The sequence below is a fragment of the Stegostoma tigrinum genome, chromosome 11, assembly GCF_030684315.1.
Source record: "Stegostoma tigrinum isolate sSteTig4 chromosome 11, sSteTig4.hap1, whole genome shotgun sequence".
NCBI classification, from domain to species: domain Eukaryota; kingdom Metazoa; phylum Chordata; class Chondrichthyes; order Orectolobiformes; family Stegostomatidae; genus Stegostoma; species Stegostoma tigrinum.
Window position 1 is genome coordinate 78,822,549 of NC_081364.1, and position 17,801 is coordinate 78,840,349.

General features: G+C 45.6%; 1 non-coding gene across 1 annotated transcript; it reads left to right on the top strand.

Annotated features, from left to right (window-relative positions):
* Positions 1 to 10,970: 10,970 nt before the first annotated feature.
* On the top strand, positions 10,971 to 11,043 carry trnat-ugu (transfer RNA threonine (anticodon UGU)). The gene has a single exon. It is a non-coding gene; the product is annotated as a tRNA-Thr (tRNA).
* The last annotated feature ends 6,758 nt before the right edge of the window (positions 11,044 to 17,801 follow it).

The window sequence follows — 17,801 nt, forward strand, 5'->3', positions numbered from 1 at the left end:
AAGAAAATACACATAATACGCTTGTGTGATCAGCCTGTGCTGCATGCAAAACAAAACTTTTCACTGTTTCTAGGTCCGTGAGACATAATAGATCAAACTACATCAGAACGCTGAGTCATCAACTCGATACTTCGTGTTGGGGATGGAAGCAAATAGCTCTGCAATGCAATGATGTCCTATATTCCATCAGCACTGGTTCTGGGAATACTTACTGAGCTGCCTCCCTCCTGTTATGGCTCTAATTACCCATCTCCATTCACAGCCCCCGCTGGACAGGACTGTACAGCTCAGATCATGTTCTGCTCTGTGGGTGATGTCTTAGCTGCATCAATCACAAGCTGTTGTCCCTGTTTGCACTTTGGTTATTCATATGTTTAATATCAGATTAAAACACTCAGACTTTTCCCTTGGCAATGGCCTGGAGACCCATACCTGGATGTTTCACACAGCAGAGGCCTGTGGCACCATCCCACACTGTTCCACAGACACCGACCTTTAGTCCCATCATCACACTGTTCCGGTGACAGGGGCCAGTGATGCTCCACACACTTTGTTCCCCTGCAACCAGCCTCCTGCACCACCATTGCACTGTTCTCTTAGCAACAGGGTTTGTGTTCACTCACAGCATGGTCCCTAGCAACATGCTGTTACCTCAAAGCAAACAGTTCCCACAGCAATGGAAGATGAGAGAGGAATAGACAAAGAGAGGCATGGATGGGTAAAAGGAAACTGAGAGAGGGGAAGATTGGGAGGTAGAGAGAGTGAAAAGGCAGAGCGTGAAGAAGAAAACGTTAGACAGGTAGAGTGAAAAAGATGGAGAAAAAGCATGAGGAGACAGACAGACATCGAGACATCATGATGAGATTCGGTAGGAGATATAGAGTTAGATGGAACAAGGTTGGGGGGGGTGGTGAAGATGAATTCTGTCAAGGCCAGGTCAGAGTGGGTGACCCAGAGGTGAACGCAAGGACAGAGTGACTTGAACACAACTCCTGAGCTCAATCCTGATTCCCATTCCCTTCCCTGAGGACCAGGACCTCGGGCCGAATCTGTCTTTGTCCTGCTCAGTTTCTTTAATACAAAAACTGACAACAATACTCTGCGACTTGGAACTTTTTAATTGAATATTTTTATTAATTACACATTGAAGTTATAGATATAGTCATTGGAATGGTATCTTTTCTCACTGGCTCCTCAGATAAGAGAAACATTGAAATGTTTCCCTGTAACCCCCTGTGGGATAAGGTTGGATAAACCAGCACTACCCTCAGCCTGTTACCATAGCGACAGGCTGCTTTATTGCTGGAAAATTGAACTGAAATGAGAAAATCCTGGATGGATTGATTAATGAGTGAATTTGATTGATTGATGAATTTGGGTAAAGGGATATTTCAGCACATTCTTCAGCTGCTGCCTGAACTTAGTCTGGGTCACGGCATAAATCGCGGTGTTTGTGCAGGAACTGAGGAGCTGCAGCATAGAGCCCAATTCCTGAACAAAGGAATACAGAGTCACAGAGGCATAGCCAATCAACCAGATCCAGTACAATATGGAATACACCATTAACGTTGACCAGAACAAGATGAAATTGGTCAAGATCACAAACAGTAAAGTAATCGATTTTTTTTCAGCTATGCATTTCTTTATCACCCTGACCGTCCTCATTGGTGTGAGCCCGGAGTCTCCTGCGGGCTCTGCTGGTCACTAAAATGTGTTTGACGGTGAAAACATTGAGCAGCAGAATCAGGAGAAATGGGAGAGTCGGGGTTAGAATGTGGTGGAGGAACTCGATTGTGACCCAGACAAGAGTGAGAAACACCGTCTGTTCCCTCACAAAACCAGGGGAGGTTCCCCAGCCAATAGAGAGCTATGAGCATAAAATACCAGAAAATTTTCCTTAAACAGCTCAGCACAGTCACTGTTCCCAGAACCACAGCCGCCGTTTTCTCACTGCAATATTTACTTTTCAGCTCCTGGCGACAAATGGCCACAAATCGATCAAAGGTGAAAGTGACGGTGAACCAGACAGAACAGTCAGTGGCTGCATAAAGCAGGACGGCGCGGATATTACACACGGGGATGGACAACAGGAAATAAAACTATTCCCGATAAACAATGGGAATGTGTCTCAACACCAGGTCGAGGATAACGACCAGGAGATCCGCCAATGCCATGGCCCCCAGTTAACGTCTGACACATGGAGACAATCCACAATCCTTATAAAGCCGGATGTAGATCGTCACTACGTTAACTGTGAGGAAGGAAAACACATAAAATATACATCAGGCTGGAGGCAAAGTTTTCAGTTTGATTGAGGACCCAGTGACATTTTCAAATGTATCGCTGATTTACTGAAAAAAAGAAGCTGAAATAACCCGTAGTAATGTCTCAATTTGTTTTATTTTACAAAAAACCGAACATAAAATACAAGAAACTCTCCCTCCTGAAAGACACAAACACATCCATAAGGACGGATGGCTTCTAGAACATTCCCACAAACTCAATCACTCGAGAGCAGGCACAGGTCATTTCCTTACAGTTCCTGATATAGAGGGTGAAGACGTTGCTGTCCTGAAGGATTGTCTCCCAGTTCCTTGAAGACAAACGAAGGATGGAAATTTCAGTCTTTTGGTCCAAATTGTGGTCAATTTTTGTTTCTGAAGAAACATGAACACAGGGAAAATTTATTCACCCCATTAACTGCCTGAGGGGACTTTGAAACAGAGTCTCCTTCTCTCTGGAATGGAACATTTTCCCCTCGGGATCTTATCTTTTGTTCAATTAACTGGCATCCAACTGTTCACAAATAATGTTGGATACAGAATTTTCCTGGGAACGACGGTTACAGAATGTGATGGAGTCATAAAAGATCCACATCACAAAGGCCCTTCTGCCCATCAGTTTTGTTCAGACCCACTCAGCCTCGCGGTGGAAATCTCTCCCCAAACTCAACACAACTGGCAAATACAAATTAAAGGCATTGCCAGATCAGCTGAAGTGGTCAGTTATCTCACATTCTCAATCCACCTCACAGAACCAGCCCAGACACCACAAACCCAGATGAAATATCTGTTCAGCATGGAGCACTGCGCAGTCCAGGCTTGTGTCCTGCTCCATACAACCCGGCAATCTGTCCAGAGTGGGACACTGTGCAGACCTCACCAGCCAAATAGATATATTAGTCCAGCACGGGGTCTGTGCAGACCACACCAGTGCATTGATCTGTAAACCCGGAGCAGTTACCTTCCCAGAGTGTGGACCTGTACAGACCACCCCAGTGCAGTGACCGGTCACGCTGTGTTAAATCACCTCCCAGCCTGGGGAAACTTGCAGCCCATGCTGGAAGTGACAGGATGTGGGGCTCCCATCCATTTACAGCTCCATATCTGCAATCTGCCATGACAAGGGGTGCCATCGGTGTGAAAATCACTGCCAGAGCGAGATGTTGGGGAATCACTTTAAATACAAACAAATGGGGTGGGTTGGATAAACAGACAGAGAGGGGGAGATTGAGAGACTGTGTCATGGAAGGATGTGTTCACAACTTTAGAATGCTGACTAGTAAACATACTCCCCAACACTGAAAACACTGCATTGATCCAACATTGTCGACTGATTCAATCCGGACACCTCACCACTTCCCCCTCACCTACACCATCACTAACAGCAGGGCCATGCACATTCACCTTCACTCCCTCCGTCCCTTTCCCTCATTCCAGGAGGAACAGCCTGGAATAGGATAGAAAAGGCCAAGCAGGGCGGTGGTGTTCCCCACATCAGTTCCCTCACCCACCTTCCCCCGCCGAATGGGGAGGGCCCTGGAATGAGCCAGAGAGAACCAGGACGACCTGTGTGGAGATTTCAAAATATACACATCCCACCGACAGAGTAAGGAGCAATGTTCAGTGAAGGGTAATTCTCACTTTCACCCCACTGTCAGTACCATTCGAATCTGGCACAGCTCAGAAACTGTGCCCCTGATGCCATCTCCCTTTTATATCGAGCCGGAACAAATGGAATCCCCACGGTCTCGGTGGGCAGGAGGGTGGGTTCACAACACATCGTCTCCACCAGCTCCCAGGAATGGAGCATGGGGTATCCCTCCTACACCTCTTCCTTCAGACAGCTCAGACACTGAAACTAACCTGTAATATTTACTAGTCTCCCAACTTGTCCTTACATCTTCAATAATCAAGCACTGAAAACCTCAGAGTCACAGTCCCCATGGAACAACTGAAACACTGCTCCATCCCCACTTCTTTAACTTCTCTGTCTTCTCTCCACCTGCCTCCCCCTCTCCCCCCATTTATTTCAGAATCCTTTTCCCCTCCCCCATTTCTAAAGGGTCTAGGCCCAAAAACGCCAGCTTTCCTGCCCCTCTGATGCTGCCTGTCCTGTGTTCCTCCAGCCCCACACCTTGTTCTCTCACTTTCAGCCAGAGGCGGCTGCGCATGCGCCCAGCTTCACCTCGGCCCTTTCAAAGTTTCAACGCTGCCGCACATGCGCCTGGCGGATCATTGCCCCCAATAAAGATGGTGCCGGTCACACGGGCCTATCGCCATTTGAGGCATTGATTTGTTTTCTGCAAACGTGAGTCTGGGAGTTTCAAATGTGTGTGCTTTCCGACGTGCACTAAGTGTTTGTAAAACTTCCAAACCCATACGAATATCGCGTCTCCCGTATTTCCCGCAAGACATCCCTCACACCCCGCCCCCGCCACAACAGCCCAAAGAGGATCCCCCTCGTTCTCACACACCAGCCCATCAACCTCCGGATACAACACATCATCCTCCGACACTTCCGCCATCTACAATCCGACCCCACCACCCAAGACATTTTTCCATCCCCACCCCTGTCTGCTTTCCGGAGAGACCACTCTTTCCGTGACTCCCTTGTTCGCTCCACACTGCCCTCAAAACCCACCACACCCAGCACCTTCCCCTGCAACCGCAGGAAATGCTACACTTGCCCCCACACCTCCTCCCTCACCCCTATCCCAGGCCCGAAGACGACATTCCACATTAAGCAGAGGTTCACCTGCACATCTGCCAATGTGGTATACTGCATCCACTGTACCCGGTGTGGCTTCCTCTACGTTGGGGAAACCAAGCAGAGCTTGGGGACCGCTTTGCAGAACACATCCGCTCAGTTCGCAACAAACAACTGCACCTCCCAGTCGCAAACCATTTCCACTCGCCCTCCCATTCTTTAGATGACATGTCCATCATGGGCCTCCTGCAGTGCCACAATGCCACAATGATGCCACCCGAAGGTTGCAGGAATAGCAACTCATATTCCGCCTGGGAAACCTGCAGCCCAATGGTATCAATGTGGACTTCACCAGTTTCGAAATCTCCCCTTCCCCAACTGCATCCCTAAAACAGCCCAGTTCGTCCCCTCCCCCACTGCATCACACAACCAGCCCAGCTCTTCCCCTCCACCCACTGCATCCCAAAACCAGTCCAACCTATCTCTGCCTCCCTAACCGGTTCTTCTTCTCACCCATCCCTTCCTGCCACCCCAAGCCGCACCCCCAGCTACCTACTAACCTCATCCCACCTCCTTGACCTGTCCGTCTTCCCTGGACTGACCTATCCCCTCCTGACCTATCTTCTTTTCTCTCCATCTTTGGTCCGCCTCCCCCTCTCTCCCTATTTATTCCAGAACCCTCACCCCATCCCCCTCTCTGATGAAGGGTCTAGGCCCGAAACGTCATCTTTTGTGCTCCTGAGATGCTGCTGGGCCTGCTGTCTTCATCCAGCCTCACATTTCATTATCTTGAATATCACTTCCCTCCCGCTTTCTGCCGTTTTGCTTTCTTTACCGTGGCCTGCTCTTATCTCAATTGCACAAATCTTGGTGTCAGCAAAGGACCTAGGCCGGAAACGTCAGCTTTCCTGCTGCTTGATCCGCTGTGTTCATCCAACTGCACACCGTGATATCTCGAATGCTTCAACATCTGCGGCTCGTATTATCTCAGCGACTCTGCACCGCTCTCGTGGGTGATCACGTGGTTTTCACTGATCCCGCCCTCTCTTCATTCCGATTGGGCGATATCCGCCCGGTCACGCATGGACAACCTATGCTCCTATTGGTCTCGCACTGACATCAATCACCCAGACGCCATTGTGGGCTGGAGCATGCGCGGTGCTTCGTGTTGGCATTGCAAGCAGCGAGTGATCGTCGTCACAATGTTGCATTTTGAGACAAATGAGACTGACAACTGGATGAGAAAGATTGTTACATTAGCGATCCTGGGGTTTTAATAAGTTGCTCTGAGGAAGGGTCCCTGCACCCGAAACGTTAACTCTGTCTTTTTACCTTCACAGATGCTGCCAGACGTGCTGAGCTTTTCCAGCAACTTTGTTTTTGTTCCTGATTTACAACATTCCAGTTCTTTTGTGATTGTTTAATCAGTCGCGATTGAAAAGGCTTCCTGCAGCTCAAAGCTAAAGATATTCTTGATACTGCTCTGTCAGCGAATAGAGAAATGGCGGTGAAATAAGGGTAATAAATGCTGGTATAGCAGTCCTCAGGCAAGATGTAAAGAGAATAATTATGAATATGATGAACATCTCGTGGTTAAGTGAGGTGAGTGTTGTTCATATGAAATGTGATTGGGCAGAGAGGGAGTTTAATCAAAAAAGAACAAGCATAAAAGAGATTCCCAAGAAAGGTCTGTGCAATGGAAAGCAACGAGAATCAGAAGATAAAAGCCCAAGACAGAAGAAAATGTTTGAAGACCGAGGCTGCAAAAAGTCCAATAAGTTGTTTCACTGCTCTACTGCCTAGTTATTGACTTTAGCAGTATAATCCACATTCAACTGTAAATAGTTGTCTGAGTTTGTCACTGTAATTTACTTCATAACAGATAAACTCCACACTTTGTCTCAATAAGGCTGACAGTTGGTTCACAAATTAGTTCTGCTGCCAAGTCCGTTCCCGTTTGAAAAAGTGTAGCGATCACATTTAAATAGACAATGCTAAATATCAATCCAGGCTAGCAGCCAAACTCCACTCCCTCGCCACTGACTCCATCCCTGCCCCTGGTAACTGGCTGGTAACACACTGCTTACAGTCATGGTGCAATATTTCACCCCAAGATGTGGTTCCAACCACTTTACTCACTCCCACACCCATTATCACAAAGACCACATACAATTTCAACCTCAACAGCATCTCAGTTCATCTGCTGCTGAAACTCTCATCCATTCCTTTGTTCCCTCTCGACTTAAGTCCCCAAACACACTCCCGGCCGGCTTCTTAATTCAACTTCCCTGAAATCTTGAAATGAACCAAAAATCTGCTGCCCGTGTGTTTATTCTCACCCATTTCAACACCTTCAAGTTTTTCCATCCTGTGCTCATTAACATAGATATTTTCTGGGTGGCAAAGCATCAAGGTATTGAAATTCTTATCCTTATTTTGAAATTTTGTCATCACACCTCTGTTGTTTGATAGTCCCTCCAGCTGCAAAACACTCTGAGATATATCTGAAGAAAGGTCACTGGACACAAAACAATAATGCTGCTCTTTCTCCACAAGCACTGCCAGATAAGCTGAGTTTTACATCAATTTCTGTTTGTGTTACTACTTTCAAGCATCTACTGGTCTTTTGCTTTTTCCTTCAAGACATTTGTTCTCCCTGACTTCCAACCTCCAGTAGATTTCTGGTTTTAACTCTCCCACCTTTTTCATGTTTTCCGTTCCCAAGGCCATAAGCTCTTGAATTTACTCCCTAAACATCCCTGGTTTTCAAAGCCCCCTTGTTTGTTCAGGATATTCCTTGAAACCTACTTCTTTGGCCTGTTTTGGGTCACTTGTCCTAATAAGTGCCTGGTATCAAATATTGTTTTGTGACAACCTTGTGTAATATGTCAGATCATTGGATTGAATCAAAAATGTGAAAACATTTAAATTGTTCTTTTGGAAAACATCACTAATCTTTCACGATCATATGGTAACTCCTCACCTAACATCATTGCAAGTGCGACTTCACCACACGACCTACACTGGTTCAGAAAGGTCAAACATCAAATTCTCCAGATGTAACTGAGGATTGGTAATAGTTACTGATACCTTTGGAGAGTGATCCAAAGTTAATGTATCAGGATATGGAGAATGAATGACATGGTGCAGAACTTGTTGGGTAATATAAGCTCAGAAACAGAACAGCGATAGCTTCCTTCCAACTCGAGAGGGTCTAACTTTACTTTTTAATTGAAAAATGTTCAGGTTCATTTATCGTTCTTCACGGAGAATGAATTGTTGATCTTATTCAGCTACATGTGTACAATAAATTTCTTTAGATGTGAGGTCAAAGAAATTCAAAACTATTCTTTATCCTCCCACAGACTTTGTCTCACTGTTAAGGCGCCTACTCATGGACCTAGGGGATCCAGGTACATGATTTTTTGAAGTTTACATTCCATTTAGACAGTGGTTAAACATGCTTTTGGCACGCCAGCCTTCATTGCTCAATCGATTCAGTTTCGGAGTTGGGAAGTCATATTGAGGTTGCACAGGATGTTGATGAGACTCCCTCTGGAATACAGTGTGCGGTTTCTGTCGCACAGTTACAGGGGGCACATTATGAAACTGGAGAGTGTTAAGAAGAAGTTTACCAGGATGTTGCCTGGTATGGAAGGTTTGATTTATAAAGAAAGGTTGGATAGACTTTGACTTTTCTCTTGAGAGGCGGCCTGTCAGAAGTTCATAAATAATGAGACATGTAGATAGTATGAGTTGTGGTCGTCATTTCCCAAGAATGAGAGATTTCAAGACCAGGGGATGTTTTTCAGTTGCGAGCAGACTATTTAATAAAAAAAGATATGTGAGGCAGAACTTTGCAATGACTGTGAGTAAAACAATGGCAAGTTCCAGCAGAGAAACAGGTGGCAAAGAAACAGGTGACAGTGAAGCAGGCATGTGAGGGCTAATGTGTTTAGTTTGCCAGTGACATTCACCGCTTCACAAAGTGGAGAACATTGAAGTGCAGCAGTCACGGTGATTATTTTGCAGGATATTCACCTTGCAAATGGTTTTTCCGCCAGTATCCCTGATTACATCACAATCGACAGGATGAAAGCTGCAGCAAGACGTGTGGAGCCAGTGGTGTAATTGATACGGCATCTGAATTTGAATTGGAAGTTTGGAATATTGTATCCTCTCTCGCTCGAGTGAAGTTGACAGCTTTTCTACCCTTGCAAATTGACAGACACTCCCGAAGGGGAATGTCTGCCCAATGCTGTTTTTGTCAGGTTCCCAGCAGCTGAAATGATTGGATCGCTGGGTTTTTGGAAATTGAAAATTGAAATTGAAAGGTAAATGAGTAACATGAGCGTGGGGCTACTTCAGCTCACTGTCTATTTCATATCCCACCTCATGGTCACGGTACCCATTGTCAGGAGAAACTGCTTGTGTTGCACATAAAGCTGCCTTACTTCAGGTAACCTTGTGTCCAGCGAGAGAAGCAGGTAGAACAGTATGTGTATCATATCACAAAGACTGACACTGAGCCACACATTAAACGGTAAAGCTAACAAGTAAAGTGGTAAACCTGCTCGCCCAGGTGGGCCGTGTTTTCATTCAGACTTTTCGTCACCATGCGAGGTAACGTCATGAGTGAGACTTCCGATGAAGCAATGTTGTTCTCCTCCAGTTGGAATTTATCCTGCCCAGTCTGTTCCAGCGACTTCTGTCATTTCGCATTCTGTTCTGTGTGGGTCGCATATGGGGTCCAATTCTATGTGTTTACCGACTGCATTATGGATTGAGAACCATGCCTCTTGGAATTCCCATGTGTGCCTGTGTTTGGACTGCACTACTACAGTTATGTTGTCCCAGTTAAACTGATGGCCTTCATTATCCGGGTGTACTGATATTAGGGAAAGTTTGTCATGTCATTTTGCTGCCAGCTGATGTTCATGCACACTGACGGCTAGTTTCCTTCCTGTCTGTCTGATATAATGTTTGTGGCAATCGTTGCACACTATTTTGTAAACAATGTCAGTTCTGCATGTCGTGGGTATGGGGTCGTTCATCCTTGAGAATGTTTGTCGTAGCATAGCTTTGGGCTTGTGTGCAACCGTAATTCCCAGTGGTCATAGGAGTTGTCAGTTCTGATATGTTCCTGATGTGTGGCAGTGTGTCCAGTGTGTTAGGGCATAATGTGCCCTCTTCGTTTTGCTGTTTAGTCAGCACTTGCGGATGAAATTGCAGGGATATCCATTCAAAGCGAAGATTTTGTATTGGTGTTCTTCCTCTTTCTGCATAGTTCTGGGTCATTGCAATGAGTGGTGGCCCGTTTAAATAGTGTCCTGACACAGATTAGTTTGTGCACCACTGACCTGAGTTAGTTGCCACATTAAAAGTATCCGAGCCCCTCGAGGCACTGACCCGAGTTGTGATGTGCAAAGGACAACATACAAAGGAGGGTCCTTGTGTGATTGATCTAATGTGATCTGTATACCAGGATAAAAAGGGAAGACTGGTCTTCACTCACCCACATTGAGCCTGGCTCCACTTGGCCTACAGTCACCTCTCACAAACTACCATCGCACTTCACTTTTCCTGACCTCCCCTCTATTCTTGTTTTAAACTTATTGCACGCCAGGCAGTTTCAGCTGGCATTGCTGATGTGGAACTGTAACATGGAGTGAATCGATTTTGACTGACCAGTGACGTAATTCTGCTTCTAAAGATCAGTCAATATTTCATATTTATTACTGTAAATGATAACCATTAACAGGCTATGACAGTGACAGCACTGAATCACTGGACTAGCAGGAAAGATCTGTTTACGTCACTCAGGACACTGTCTGATTCAGCCTTGCGTTCTCCCGTCCTTCTGCATGTGATGCCCCTCTCCTGTGTTTTGGATTTGTTACATCTTGATTATAATCATCTCCAGTTATCTAATACTTTGTCATTTCTAATACATGAGACTCTCTTCCTGCACCTGTGTTTCTGGCTCCATAGCTTAGTGGTTAGAGCACTGGTCTTGTAAACCAGGGGTCATGAGTTCAAGTCTCATTGAGGCCTTTGGTAATTTTTATACATCTTCTGCTTCCAAGATCGAAAGGTGCCCTGAAAAGATTATCTGAAATTATGACTATATCATTTCCTCCACAGGCCAGAAATGTCCCTGAAATTCTACGCTCCTGTTTGCCCTTCCACGTGTTTGAGGCAGACCATTCGGAATGGCGGGATGCAGCTGATGTGAGTGATGTTTGGCCGGAAGAGCGAGGTGAAGCAGTGTAAACTGCAGAGTGGCAGATGAACAACGGGGAGGAGCACAAATCCGGGGCAGCCGCCGAATGCTCCCTTTTGTTGCTGTAAACAAGTTCCTGGTTACAAAGAGAACACTCACTCTAAATCGGCCAGAATCAGCCCAGGGAGAGTTTCCTTCAGTCTAAAAGGACAATGACAGAACATACAAAGGAAAATTACCACCCACACGCCCTCCCCCCTGCCCAAGCATCTCACCATTCTGAGTTGGAAACACACCGTTGTTTCTTCAGTGTACCTGGGCCTAAATCCTGGAATTTCTTCCCCGATGGCAAAGGGGCTCTACTTACATGCCAAGAAGCTCATGAAAGTGGCTCATCACCTCTATCTGTGGAGTAATGAGGGATGGGCAATGAAATTTCAGATTGAGATTGTGATTTCACAAGAATAGCAATCATCTTTTGCCAGTTTTACTTTTCCAAAACGAAGTCTGGGACATTCATTGTGGAGACACAGAAAGAGTCTTATTCCACCCACTGCAGAGACATCCATGTCACAAGAAGCCAGCTCTCCTGAACGCAGGACTACCTCCCTTCGAGCCTTTCCACTTCTTGTCTGTTCCCAAGTATCTGATCGTGCCAGAGCCGAGATTCTACTTGTATTCCTGACCTTTACATTGAATTCTGACTATTTCGATGTCTCAGATCAGCTAATGACACCGAGAGCATCAGAATCAATGTCCCCGTGCCTTAAAGAAGGGAAAGGTGCCTTGCCTTATTCTGCTCAATCAGAAAGTTGATCCTTTGCTTTCCCTTGAGTCTGAATCACAAAGTGTGATGAAAGATTTACGAAGCTGGAGACTGGGTTAGCAGTTTTGTTTCCTTTCCACATTTCCACCGACCAGCTGGCAACTTTGGAGCAGTTTATAATGTTGGGGGTGGGTAGTGATGGGGTTTGCTAGTTTGATTAATCTGATAGCAAGAATTTCTTTCCATTCACTAAGGTCAGTAAACGAATACTTTCATTTAAGGACAGTTGAACGAGACATAATTGCATTTACATAGCGCTTATCATCACCAATGAGGAAGCCAGTTGACTGTGAGCAGACATGGTTTAAAACTTGACTAATTTTCCTCCGAATGTGATATAAAGTCAGAATTCACACAATAACAGGTTACAGACCAACAGGTTTGTCTGAAATCAGGAGCTTTCAGAGTGTGGCTCCTTCCTCAGGTGAAGTGGATGCATGTAATATATTCACAGCAAAGAGGCTTTCGATCATAATCTGAAATTGATTTCATAAAGAGCCGCCTCCATGTTCTCCCAAACATTAAAATGAAACACATGTCAAAGGCAATAAAGCCTCACACAGGGTTCAAACCTGCAACTTCTTGCACTGTCGACATCTAGCTGAAGTGACAATCAGACCACGAGACTAATGACCCAGTCTGATGAATCCCACTTAACAATAAATCAGATGCCACTCAGGCAGTGGTAGTGTCCCTACCTCAGGTGTAGGTGACCAGAGTTTAAGCTCCAGCTGCTCCAGAGTTGTGTAATAACATATCTGAACATGTTGATTGGACAATTATTCCCCATTGCTCCAGGCAGTGAAAACCACAAAGAGCATCTTCTCGTTCTGTCTCCCTGTTCCTGGGACGGTTCTATTTGTCCCTTCCACTGGGACAGGGTTCTCTCCGTTGGCAGATGCATTAAATCATTTCCCTCCATGGGCAGGTAGTGCTGGAAGATGGTATATGCTCTACCACTCCCTTTCAAGCACTGGAAGAGGGATGGAGCAGAGCTGTGGAATCAGGTTTGTGCAGCAAGTAATAAATGACAATTTGAACTTCTGTCGAATGACATTTATCAGAGACGGACAGAAGCTTGGAGGGCTGCTGAGAAAGAGAGAAGACAAAACTGGAGATTAGTCCCTTCAACAACTTAAAATGGGATCTTTCTTTGCAGCCTGTTTGGTGTTCAGATTTCATCTGTATACAACAACCCTGCAAATAACACCTTGGCATTGATTTAATGAAATTATTTGGTGCATCTGCCAATGGAGAGAACCCGGTCCCAGCGGAAGGGACAAATAGAACCGTCCCAGGAACAGGGAGACAGAAAGAGAAAATGCTCTTTGCTGCATCCAGAGCAGGAGTTGATATCTGACACCGGCAGCCCCAGATGAAGAGAATCTGAATGAAACATTCATTCACTGAGAGATGTCCCCAGCGGCCCTGAGTTGCGGGGCAGCAATCAGTACAACGCAGAAGGGAGGGTTAAAAATGAGCCAATGTTTCTCCCCCACCCGCTCCCTCACAGAGGCAGGGAGAGTGATGTCATCAATCCATGGCCATTCAGCCCATCAAGCCACAGTGCCCCAAAATCACTTGTATTTCTCAGTGACATATCTCCCTAATGGTGGTGTCTGCACCATAATGCTCACAGAATCCCTACAATGTGGAAAGAGGCCCTGCATCCCAACAAGTCCACACCGCACCTCAAAGCATCGCACCCAACCCCATTCCTCCCATAACCCACACATAACCAAACACTACGGGGAATTTAGCCCGGCCTGTCCACTGAACCTGCACATCTCTGGACTGTGGGAGGAAACGAGAACAACTACAGGAAGCCGGAAGAATTTGCAAATTCCACATAGACCATCTCCCGAGGGCAGAATTGAAGCAGGGTCTGTGGCGCTGTGAGGCAGCAGTGCTAACCACGGAACCATTGTGCCTTCCCATGCTCTCTCACACTGCTGATCCTCTAATCATTCACATCTGAAACGGCATGGGGTATTACTGGCAGAAATGAAAAAAAAAGCTGCACTTGATGTGCTTCAGCTTCCTCAGTTTATTCCCATCTCAGACAACAGAGAAAGCAGAAGACCTTCATAAGTATGTCACCTCCCCTCTGTAAGCTTGGCCAGTGTATCAACATGAGATATTTATTTCAGGCACATGAAGCTGTGGGAAACAGAGAACTGATCAAAACACAGGGTGCGGGACAGAGCGCAATATGCCTGTAGCAAAAGGCAGAGAAGGGTTTCGAGTTTTCCATCGCTGGAGTATGGGCCCAGCATGCTCCCGCTGCATCACTCTGTTGCTCTAGCTCATGACTTTTTCAACAAGTATTCAGCTTTTCATCTGTTGTGTGGCATGGACCTTAAAGAATGATGTCAAAAGATCTTCACTGTTGTTATGTAATATTCTGTGGCTTAGACATGTCAGGTTTGTGTAAGTATTACCTTTGTCTAAGTTCCCACATTCTGTTGGTCGAGCTGTGATTCCAGTCAGAATCACAAAATTTGTCAAAATGCAGACGGAGACCATGTAGCTCGCCTTAGCTGTGGGTGCGTTGGGTCTCCACAATAAGTACATGAGTGTTTGTTTTAATATCATTCTCTTGCCTCCTCCCTGTAACTCTGCACATTGTGGCTAGTGAGTTTTGAGAAGATTTGTAGCTCAGGTTGAGGTTCTGGATGTGAGTTTGCTCGCTGAGCTGGAAGGTTCATTTTCAGACGTTTCGTCACCATTCTAGGTAACATCATCAGTGAGCCTCCGGTGAAACGCTGGTGTTATGCCCCGCTTTCTATTTCTATGTTTAGGTTTGTGGCTTTTCACAGAACCATCAAATTCCATTTTGTGTGGCATGAATCTGCCTCTTTGTTGCAGTCAGGCAGGGATTTACAGGTCCACTTAGTCGTTGTATAAAAATGCGCTTTGTCATGTAATTCTTACTTCTTTTCCTCATGACTTTACACCTCTGCCTAATCGATCTCGACCTTTACAGGCATGTGAGCATTTTTACCCTGTGAGTTTTTCTGTCCATACCCCTCACAACTTGGAAAGCTTTACTCAGACCAGTTTACTGTTCTCCAAGAAGAACTATATCAACTTTCCAATCTATCTTTCTTGATGACATTCTTCACACGCGTCAGTGATCACGCAAACCTGTTCAGCAGTGTCTCCGGTCACTTTGCCTCACAGCTTCCTGAACTTTGACACATACATAATTGACCAATAATTAAGCGTAGAATTCATTCTGATGATTGGCCTTGGACGTAACTGTCAACTTTTCTCCTTCTCCTCTGCTGTTTGACCTGCTGCGTTCCTCCAGTTCCACACTGCAGCAATTCTGTCTCCACTGTCTACAGTTCGTGCGATCTCCAGAATCATTCAGATTGCGGAGCACACATTCGGAAACACTCGCGCTTTGAACAAGTGTTTCTCTGTGCTGGGTTCACAATGATGTTAGAGCAGCTTCATTTTTCAGAAAGCTGGTTGAGTGATTCAGTGAATGTCAAGAGAAGAAATCTGGGCTCGTCCGGGATTTGAACCCAGGATCTCTCGCACGCCAGCAGCATAATAGCCCCAAAGCGAGAATCATACCCCTCGACCAACCAGCCATCCAACAAGACGCACACCCCTTTCAGAGTGAGGTACATCCCACTTTGTTCAGGGAATTCAAAGCCGCAAATAATTTCAAGAATATTTTGTTTTCAATCTGTCTCCCTGCTCCTGAGGCGGTGCTGTTTGCCTGTTTTCCTGGCACTCGGTTCTCTCCATTGAGGGATTATTATACAATTTGTTTCCACTTGGATCACAGAAAGTTTTGAAGTATTCGTGAAACAAGAGATTCTGTTGCTGTTTTGTTTTATTTCCATGTTACCAGCTCCCAAGTGAATTTTGTTTCAAAAGTCTTGTTACAATCTTCAGGCTTCATCATGCCTGGGGCTGAGGGAATTCAGGTTTGTGGAGATATTCAAAAGGCCGGGATTGTTCTGTTTCAAGCAAAAAAGGTGAAATGGAGATTTCATGGCAGTAGAAAATGAGAAACTGTTTCCACAGGTGAGGATCAGTAAACAGGTAAATAGGATTTTAGAACATGAAACATAAAGAGAACTGCACTTAGAGAGGACTTTTCACCACCAGTGATGGTGTCTGTTGACTACAGGTAGGGGTTGTTTAAAACTTGCTTCCTTCTTCCCCGTGCACAATGTATTCACTGCAAACACACTCAGGGATCTCAGACTGAAATCGATCTCATTGAAATCAGACCTCATCATTTTGATGTGTTTTGAGCTGCTTCCCGTAAGTCCATGCAAATGAAATAAATATCTCATATTGATGCATGGGCCAAGTTTACGCAAATGAGGTGAGACGTGTCTGACGGTCTGAATGGCCTCCTCATGTTCTGTGTCGGTCTGCGATGGTCTGATTTGTTAAACCTGTTCTCTGAGATCGCAGGAATAAAGTGCTGAATTTGAAAAACATCAGCTGCAGTGTTTTACATGCAAAGGACACCCTGCAGTAATTCCGCATGCTGTTTAAGGAAGCAGTGTCCTTCAGGTGAAGTGAGAAGTTGTGAGGGACCAAAGGATCGGAGACAGCATCACATCACAGATACGGTTCACCATTATTAGGATGGATATTACCAATTGTAGATAACAATGGAGAGATACAAGTGACAGACAGTCCTCGTGCATTCGATGGACTGAACGTCTTCTTCCCGCACAGGAATGACTCCATGGGTTTATGACTTCACTCTCCCTGTGTCTGTGATGTGGAGATGCTGATGAAAAGTGTCACTTCATCTGATGGAGGAGCAGCGCTGTGAAAGTTTGTGATTTCACATAAAACTGTTGGACTAGATTCTGGTATCGTGTGACTTCTGATTTTGTTCACTGTCTCTGTGACAGAGCAGGTGAGGGAGAAACAATGGCTCGTTTTTTAACCCTCCCTTGAACTGCCTGCATCTCCGCAGCTCAGGGACGTTGGGCATGACTCTCAGTGAGTGAGTGTTTCACTTGGATTCTCTGAATCAGGAACTGTTGGTGTCAGATATTACTCCTGCCCGGTCGTAACAAAGAAACTGACGCCCGCGTTGCAAAAGACTTTCTGCAAGATTGCTGTATGAAGTCGAATCCTGAAAACCAAGCAGTCTGCAAAGAAAGGTCCTGTATTAAGTTTCTAAAGGGAATAGTCTCCAGTGTCAACTTCTCTCTTTTCTAGCAGCTCTGTATCTTTCTCTTTGTCTCTGATTAATGTCACTTGATGGAAGTTTCCAATTGTGGTTTATAACTTCATGACGTCTGATTCTGCCTCTTCTGCTTTTTCACCTCTCCCGTGTTCAAGTAGGAGCCGCAAACATATACCATTCCCAAGCACTGCCTGTCCATGGGGGGAAATGGTTTGATCCATCTGCCATTGAAGGCAGCCCGTTGCTCGGGGAAAGGAAGCAAACAGCAGCAGCCTGGGAGCAGGGACAGAATGGGAAAAAGCCGTTTATTGTTGCTTTCATTGCCTGAACTGAGTTTTTTTTTAATGTAAGCAGCTTGTTCAAAGATGCTATTACTCACCTCTGAAGCAGATAGAACTTGAAAGCTGTCTCCAACATCCAAAGGTCATTGTATGACGGTCAACTAGATTACAGCATAAAGCTGATGCTCGATGAAACTGTTCACTGGTGTAGAGGTGTGAGGGTCGTTGATGAGGATTTCAGAGGTCCCACGTTTAAATCCCACTTGAGCCCTTGTTATCTGCAGCAGTGTCCTCTCTTTGCTGTTT